Source organism: Arachis duranensis, chromosome 4 (genome assembly GCF_000817695.3).
Source record: "Arachis duranensis cultivar V14167 chromosome 4, aradu.V14167.gnm2.J7QH, whole genome shotgun sequence".
Classification (NCBI taxonomy): domain Eukaryota; kingdom Viridiplantae; phylum Streptophyta; class Magnoliopsida; order Fabales; family Fabaceae; genus Arachis; species Arachis duranensis.
Genome location: NC_029775.3, coordinates 25,452,658 through 25,461,575, shown reverse-complemented (window position 1 = coordinate 25,461,575; position 8,918 = coordinate 25,452,658). Strand labels below are relative to the sequence as shown.

Below are 8,918 nucleotides of genomic sequence, written 5' to 3'. Positions count from 1 at the left end.
GTTCTCACCCATGCGGGTTTTGTGGTTTTCAGATGCAGGACGTGAGGTTTCCCACTGAGGCATGCTGGAGACTTCTAGAATTGCGAAGATCCTTTGTTCTCGGGGCTACGTTTTGGTTTATATGTTTTGCTTAGATACTTTTATCTCCATTAAATAATACAAACAATGATGACTCCTCTTATGGGAGATTTTGGAGAATAGGTTTTATGTATTTGTGTCCCTTTGGGTTTCCTTTGGGGTTTTCCTTATTTTTATCGTATGTATATATTGTTATGCTCGGACCGGTTATCTTCGCAGCCGGATCTTGAGTCTTGATATTCCTGTTTTTGACACTCCTTTGTATATATATAATCACGCGTTGGTCATCCTTGTCCGTTACGTTATCGATCGGAGTGTTGCGCTTTAGAGTTGCGGTTTTTGTTTACCCCTTTTTTTTCTACAAAGGCTCCTAGTTATAATCAATCATTCATACTACTATATGTACTAAATTTTTATTTTAGAGGTCGTAATACCTTGCCATCTCTGAATTATGACTTAAGCATAAGACTCTGTATGGTAGGGTGTTACAACATATCTTAATATTCTTTTGACTAACTTCCAATGAGACTCTAGTGGTGCTTGCATGAACTAAGCTACTTTATTCACATTGTAAGTCAAGTCAGGCCTAGTCACAGTCAAATATTGAAGGCTTCCTATGACAGAACGATATAGATGAAGGTTGTCAAATACTGCACTTCCTATAGCCTAAATTTTCAAGGTAGATGGTAATGGTGTAGCACATGGTTTGCAACCACTCTTTCTTGCTTTTGTAAGTAAATCTTGCACATATTTACCTTGAGAAATCATTAATCCTTCATCATCAGTCTTGGTTACCTAATTCCCAGGAAATAGTGCAGCTCTTCCAGGTCCTTTGATAAATTCATATTTTACGATTATTTTTTTGTTTAAAAAAAAGTAGATTTTTATCAACTTATCTATCATTTATTCTTTGAAATTACATATTTTTGTGGATCTCTCCTTAATTGTACTTAATTGTAAAAAACATGCTTTTTATGCTTAAAATTGTCAATTTTAATTCACTTTTCTCCCATTTGAGTCTTGATATATTTGTTTGAGTGATTCAAGATTTTGAAGGCAAAAATACCTTGAAGAAATAAAGAAAAAGCATGCAAAAATGGAAAATTCACGAAAAAAATGAGTTTTAAAAATCTACCCAGTTATGCGTACGCATCTTTTTGGCGTACGCATCTCTTTTGCATACGCATCTTTTGCAAGTTGTCCAGTTTGCGTGTACGTATGACAGATGCGTATGCACGACTTGCTGCACGTGATTCACTTAAGTGAACACGTGAATTGCGAGTTCAGGCCAATTTTGGGCCTAATCTAACTGATTTCTGAAGCATTTGAGGTATGGACCAAGGGAGGATCAACCGAGGAGTGTTAGAATAGTTTTAGTTTATGTTTCTAGTATGTTTTAGGGTAGAATTCTAGAAAGAGAAGCTCTAACTTCTCTCTAAAATTTCGGATTTTTCAGTTTATATTCTCCTTAGATTAGGTTTTAATTTTGTTCTAGTTTAGTTTTCTTTATATTCTTTTGTTTTATTATCTTAATTTTCTTAGTTTTAGTTGTTAGTTTTTCTATTTTTGTTAATTTTAGTTTATGAATTTTCTTGTTGAATTTTTAATTTTCTTTAACACAATTTTGATGTTTTTCATGTTATTGATGCTTAATTGAATTGTTGTTATTGCTTTCTTGAGTTTGGTAGTTATAGCTTTTGTAATTCATGCAATTTATGATGTTTTCCTTTTATACTTTCCAAGTATTTGATAAAATGCCTCTTTCAATTATAGAGTAGATTTTATCTTCTTGGCTTAGGATTGAGGACTTAGGTAACCTTGAATCATTGATGTTCAATATTGATTGGTGATTTAGGGTTGTTAGTTTATTTTTTTTCAGTAATGCTAGTCTTTCACTAAGCTAATTGGTGAGTTGGCCAGGATTTGTGGAAGATTAAGTATGCCTATTTGACTTACCCTCGATGTTATGGTTGACTAAGTGGGATTAACTCTTCATAATTGCCATGTTTATGGTCAATGACCAGGATAGGAAACCTTGACTTTTAACCATTGTCAAGACCATTTTTTCCATTTGAATTCTCTTTTCTTTACTTTTTTGTCTTTTAAATTCTTGTCAATTGCCATCAAAACTCCTTTTTCTCATCACCAATGATACACACATCTCACTACAATTCCGTGGGAGAATGACCCATGACTTAAACCTCTCGATTTTTATTGATTTGAATTGTGACAATCATTTAAAATTTGATTAGGGTCATTTATTGGTTTAGAACTATACTATTGACGAAGCAATTCTTTTTGAGAAATTATAAATCGACGGTTTGGTCATCATCAAGTTTTTGGCACAGTTGCCAGGAATTTACAATGTGTATCATGTTATTAGCTATTGTGAATAGGTGCATATGTAAATAGTTTACTTTTTGGTTGTTTGCTTGTTTTTGTTAGTAGTTAGGAGTTTATTTTTATTTGTTTCTTGATACTTTTTTTTGTTTTTATTTTCTCTCTTTTTTATGAATTCTCACCCTTTTAGCATTGAGTTTAGTTGTAACTATGTTGTAAGAAATGGTAATTTCAATATTGGTTCACACTATGGGACGGAAAATTAGTTGAGGGAGGAGCCACGTGTATATGGACAACCTTCATGGCAACAACCTCGTCCGGACTACTATGAGCACAATCCTCCCTATGGTACATACCAATCCAATAGATTTAGTGGGCCTTACTACGGTTGCAAATCTCTACTACCATATGCCTATGAACCACCTCTCAACATCACCCTCAACCATAATACTCTCAAGCCCCATTCCACCACCAAATAGTTCCATATGATCCTATTCCATATCCACCATACCACCAACCATATGTGCCTCAAGAACAATTATGCCATATGAATCATATATAGAACCACCACCATTCCAACACCAATACTTCTAAGAATCCATCGAATCATTGCCTCTATATACACCACCTCAATATTCTTACCAATATGAATCACCTTCCATATATGAAGACCTTCTCCCAAATGATGAACCCTTTTTTCTCCACAATCCTCAATGGAAGAAGTACTCCAAGTGTTCCTCCAGGAGTAAGAAGAAATCCAAAAGATGCAAGAAAACATCATGACTACCTTAGTCGAAGTCTTAACTCACTTAGCCTCATTACGCTCTTGCAATAATCCAAACACTTCCACGAATGAATTCAAAGAATCAACTCTAAATGAAGAGTGTGGAGTGGAAGAGAGCTTGGAGCATCAAGAGAATGAAGAGGAGTTGAAGTATGAATTGCAACATGTGAAGGAGGTTGAGATTAATGAATTAGAAGGAGTGGTTAAAGGATTAAGAGAAGTTGAGCAAGGGACAATATCCATTATTGAAAATGATTTCACACCAACCAATGTGCTATTTGAGATTATTGAATCTTCCTCATTGCGATATAAAATTGATGTTAAGGAGGATCGTAAACAACCTCCGACACATAACTTGAGCATTGAGAATGTGAGAAAAAAGTTGGTGAACAAGAAATAGAGCTTGAGAAAGTTTGTCAAGAGGTGGAAGTCATTTAAGAGGAACAAAAGAGAGTGATAATCATATTGATAAAGTCGTTGGAAGCCTCTCTTTCTAAGTCGCCACCATCCAAGACGTAATTTGAGTGGATAAAAATCTTATCCTTTAGTTTTATTAGCCCGCTTGAGTATGGTTTGCTTGAAATGGATGGTCAACTTAGAGCTCTTTGTGGGTTGAAGAGTAAGAGAAAGATGGATAGTGATTAGCAACATCAATCAATGCTCATTAAGGTTGAAGCTTCAAGGTTTGGATTCCAAGGATGGTGCAACAGTCAATTGAATGAGTTTTGGAAGATGATTTGATGCTTAAAGAAGAAATCAGAAGTAATGACACCCAGCTGGAATCATGAGAATCAACTAAAAGACGGGTGTAAGAACAAGATTTGGAATCCTGACATACAAGGTGATCATCATTTTGGGAGCTCCTAACTTGTTTGAAAATTCATCAAAGCTTAGTGCACTTAATTGGAAATTTTGGAGCATATTAAAAATTCAAGCATTGGCGGAGGTTTAGAGATGAGTTCAAGCACAAGCCTCCTTGTTAAGAGCTCACTAAAATGTCCAACTTAAGGACAATAACTAGAAGTGTTAGGTGAGAGATACCCTACCATGGTAACATCTTCTAATATTCCCTTTTGTAAATAGTTGATTAATAATTTAAATCTCATTTTTAGATAGTTTTGATAGGTTTACTTGATAGATTTGCATGTTTAATAATGTTTGAAATTGTCTTGGTGACTTGTTGGGTGTTTAAAGAGCTTATTTTGGTGCAAAAAGTTTGAAAAAATAGCTTCTCACTCGTGCATACGCATATTGCTGTATGTACGTATCACCCTGAATTTTCACCAATTCATGCGTAGGCACATTATTGTGCGTACACATCCCAAAATTTCACCCCTTGATGCGTGCTTGCACACCCAGTTGTGTATACACACCCATGAGGTTAAAAAAAAGAGAAAAAATTCTTTTGTGCGTACACACCCCCAAATTTGAACTCTCTGGTTTGTGCGTATGCACCAATTCCATTTTTCCTAATTTGTGCGTACGCATGGCAAATGCGTACGTACAACCCCCAATTCAAAAACACAACCCCTTTATTCCTACCACCCCATTTCTTTTCTTCTTCTTTCTTCTCCGTTCTTGTTTTCCATGTCTCTCTTTCTCTTCTCTCTCACCTCAACACCATCCACCTCCTACCATTACCATCTCCATTCCACCTCCGATGACTCACGTTTGCTGCTTCAAGCTTTAGTGACATCATAGCGCCGTAGCACTGAAGAACTAAAGATTGATGGTTTAGAAGTTATAATAAATTCTTGTTGCAAGTATAGTTTCTAAACCAAGCAATCAACCTTTCTTACAAACGTTTGGTTATCACAAGTAACAAACCAAGTAAAATTTATAAACCGAAGTATTCAAAACTCGGGTCGTCTTCTCAAGAAATTGCAGGGAATTATGAATTATTATTGGTTATGCAAAACAATGTTTTTGGGTTTTGAAAAAGATTTTGAACAAGAGAAATAAATTGCAGGAATTAATAAATTAATAACTAATAAAACTTTTGGCAAGGTATGAAAACTGGAAGTCCTATCCTAGTTATCCTTATCAATGGTGATGAGAATTATATTTTTGCTACCATTAAGTCAACCTCTAACTATGAAGGTCAGTTAAGTGGATAAATTAATTTAACACCTAACGTCTTAGTCAACTCCTTAAGGAAAGACTAGAGTTATAGGAATCTAAATTAATCAGCAAGAATAATAATTATCAATCACGATGAGTTTGACAACTCAAGAGTCACCAATTAATCAACCAAAGCCAAAAGGAAAAATAAATCATAAATAGAAGAAAGCAATCATGAGTCTGAAATACCTCAAACTATATATTAATTAAGAAAATCCTAACATGAAAGGTTCATAAGCCAAATAGGCAACATAAGTAATACAAGCATTAAAGCATTTGAAAGTAAAAGAGAAAATATACAGTAAAAGGAAAATTGAACCTGATGAAGAGTTGAAATCCTAAATCCTTTAAGAGGAATCCTAATCCTAAAACCTAAGAGAGAGGAGAGAACCTCTCTCTCTAAAAACTACATCTAAAACCTAAAATTGTGAATAGTGATTGAATCTTCAGTCATGTCTTGAGTCTCTGCATGTTCTCTGACTTTAATCTGTGTTTCTGGGCCGAAAACTGGGTTAAAATGCGGTCCAAAAACTCTGCCAGCGACTTCTAAAATTCTGCAAATCACACACGTCACGCGGCCGCGTCGTTCACGCGTTCGCGTCACTCAGCGTTTCTCGTACCACATGTGTGCATCGTCCACGCATTCGCATCGTTCGTGCAGCTTCCAATCTGCGCGGTCGCGTCATGCACGCGAGCGCGTCACTGTGATTTCTTCCTTTTCGCGCGGTCGCGTGAGTCATGCGACCGCATGACTTCTCGCTGGTCATCTCTTCAATTCCTTGTGTTCCTTCCATTTTTGCACGCTTCCTCTTCAATCCTTACGCCATTCCTGCCCTATGAAGCCTGAAACACTTAGCACACAGATCACGGCATCGAATGGTACGAAGGAAAATAAAAATATACAACTAAAAAGTCTTTAGGAAGCAAGTTTTCAATCATAGAATATTTTTAGGAAGGAATTTTAAATACATGCAAATCATATGAATAAGTGGATGAAAAGCTTGATAAAACCACTCAATTAAACACAATATAAACCACAAAATAGTGGTTCATCAAGCACTCATCTCATCTCTTTTCTGTTTTTTGTTTCTGCATTTAGGTTACCATTTTTACTTGCAATTTTTGTTTTGGTAGTTTTAATACCTTAGTTTGATTCTAGTTAGTTAGTTAGTTAGTTTTATTTTCTATTTTAATAGAATAGGTGGTTAGGATAGGCTAGATTAGATGAAAAGTGTTGGATTATTGAACTGATTTGTTGATTCTGCTGAGAAATTGCTACTGATTATTGGCATGAAGCAATTTTAGCATTATTATTGTTAATATTCATTGTTGGATTAAGATTGAGGTTATAATTTGTTGCTTGGTATTGAATTTTGAATGCTTGGTATTTGTGCATACCAAATACTTATAAAAAATGCTTTTAGAAATATTTTTGGATTTCTAAATTATATGTTGTAGCTAGCCACCATGTGATTTGAATTCACTATCTATTATTAGACAATTGTGTATAATTGATGCATATGCTGCTAGGTGATACTTGTTTATTTTGGTTTTCATCTACATCACCAAGTTGATGCATTGAAATTGTGGAATTGTGAAATTGGATTGTAAGCTTACCTAGTGACATCTTTTTGTTCTTTTTAAGCTATGTGAACCATGCTTGCTACGTGATTGATTTCAACTTATATCTCTATTTTACGAAGTTGCATATCACCCATGTTTCCCACTTTATGTCAATTAGGTGATGCGAACAAAAAAAATTCAACGTGTGTCATTGATTGATGTGTGAGTTTCATATTTCATTTGGTTCATTAAGTTCCCTTACACATCAACTAATTTCAATTCATTATCCATTTCACAATTGCTTGATTCTTGCTTGAGTATTTTTATGCTCCTTTATTGCTTGCTCGTTTATCTTAAGCTACAAGTTTCCATTCAAGTGTCTTGAGCACACTAAAATAAGTGAGTTACATATCTCTTTTAAATAATGGTGACATAAATCTTTCAATGTTAGTGTGTGAGCTCTAAATCGCACACAAACTTAGAATTCACACACTTGCTTCCATTAATATCAGAAGATGATCAACTTACTTCATTTTAGTGATTATTACCTCATTCCAACAATCTATGCTTCCTTGACTTAGATGATACTTCTCTTAATATATTTTGTTTTATATTTTTTGGGATGAGTAATCATAAGTAAAAAGGAAACAGAAGACAAGAACATGTCGCAATGAATAGAGAAGGGAGAAAACTCTTCCTCAACTGCAGCAGTCAGGTGATCCACCAGCTGAAGGTGACAATCCATAAAGTCTCCATACCCCCTAATCATCATGAGCGCACAGAGAATTGTGCAAAATTCAAGTGTAGGAGAGGCTTAGAGCAAAAATTTTGGTTGTCAAGACTCTTTTTCCAAACACTTTCACATATTTTTTTCATTACTATATCCTTTAGAATTTGGTAGTTGCATTTTTTGTTTAGTCTGTATATATTTAGAGCTTTATCTATATTTTTTATTATTTTTAATAAGGAAAAAGAACTTAGGATTTTTTATTTTCATCCAATCAGATCATACATACATATAATAAGCTTAGTAAAAATAATTAATTTCCAAAAATTTTTTTTATAGAACATCCCATTAATTTGAAAATCTTTTATTGAACTTGCCTGAAAAATATTATGGAACAAAGATAAGAGTTAGAACACACAACAAAGTGAGATTTGAGCTTTAATGTGTGGTTGCATTATTTTAACCACTATTTTAATTCTTGGTTATTCTGTAAAATCTGGTTAATTATCGGTTAATTAACTCATAAATGAGAATTTATTCTAGAAAGCCCAAAATGTGATTTTTATGGCTAAATGTGATAGAGGAGATTGAGACGAGAATTTCGATACCAATTTTATAGAATTCGGACCAAGATTAGACCGAACGGGCCAAACCGGGCCAACCGGACCTAAAGTGGGCCCTTGGCCCAACATAACTAGACAAAAACCCTAGTTTTCAGCATTCTCTCTCCTCACTAAACACACTCACATGCTGAAAATGGAGGCCATGGAGGGAAGAACATTCTCTCAAGTTCTTTCTCTCACTTGATCTTCAAACCACCATAACTTTTGATCTAGAGCTCCGATTGCCGCACCGTTTACGGCCACACGTTCACCACGGAGAGCTCTACAAAACCCATACAATTAATCTTGAGGTAAGCCACGTTTTGCTCTTCGAAATTCCAGCCTTGTTTTCGAGTTTTATGAGCAAAAATGTTGAGATTTTGGGCTCTTTGATGTTATAGGACCCAACTCTCTTGAAGGAGAAGGTTAAACTTGTCTCCTTGGACCTTGGGTGTGGTAAGATTCTCAACCTTAGTGTAATTTTGTTGTTCTATGATGTTTGGGTATTGAGATGTTGTGTATGGGTATGATGATTGTGGCTTAGGTTGTGTATATGTGAATATTGGAGCTTGATTGGTGATTTTGAAAAGCTTGAAAAAGGGATTTGGTGGTGAAAAATCTATTCTTAGAGGTATTGAGGCCTTGAGAGCTTGTGGATAAGTGGTTTGGAAGTGCTCCGGTTGAGCTTGGGAAATCGGCTAAG

General features: G+C 35.1%; 1 long non-coding RNA gene across 2 annotated transcripts in view; it reads left to right on the top strand.

The window, feature by feature from the left end:
* LOC127746582 (uncharacterized) overlaps positions 1–8,918 on the top strand; it is a 13,635-nt gene that overhangs the window by 2,588 nt on the left and 2,129 nt on the right. Inside the window, exon 4 of one of the 2 annotated variants that reach the window (XR_008008331.1) lies at positions 33–149. The exons of the other annotated variant lie outside the window; for it this stretch is intronic. This is a non-coding gene — a long non-coding RNA (uncharacterized LOC127746582). Of the gene's footprint in view, positions 1–32; positions 150–8,918 lie in introns of those variants that run through there. 2 annotated transcript variants of the gene reach the window in all.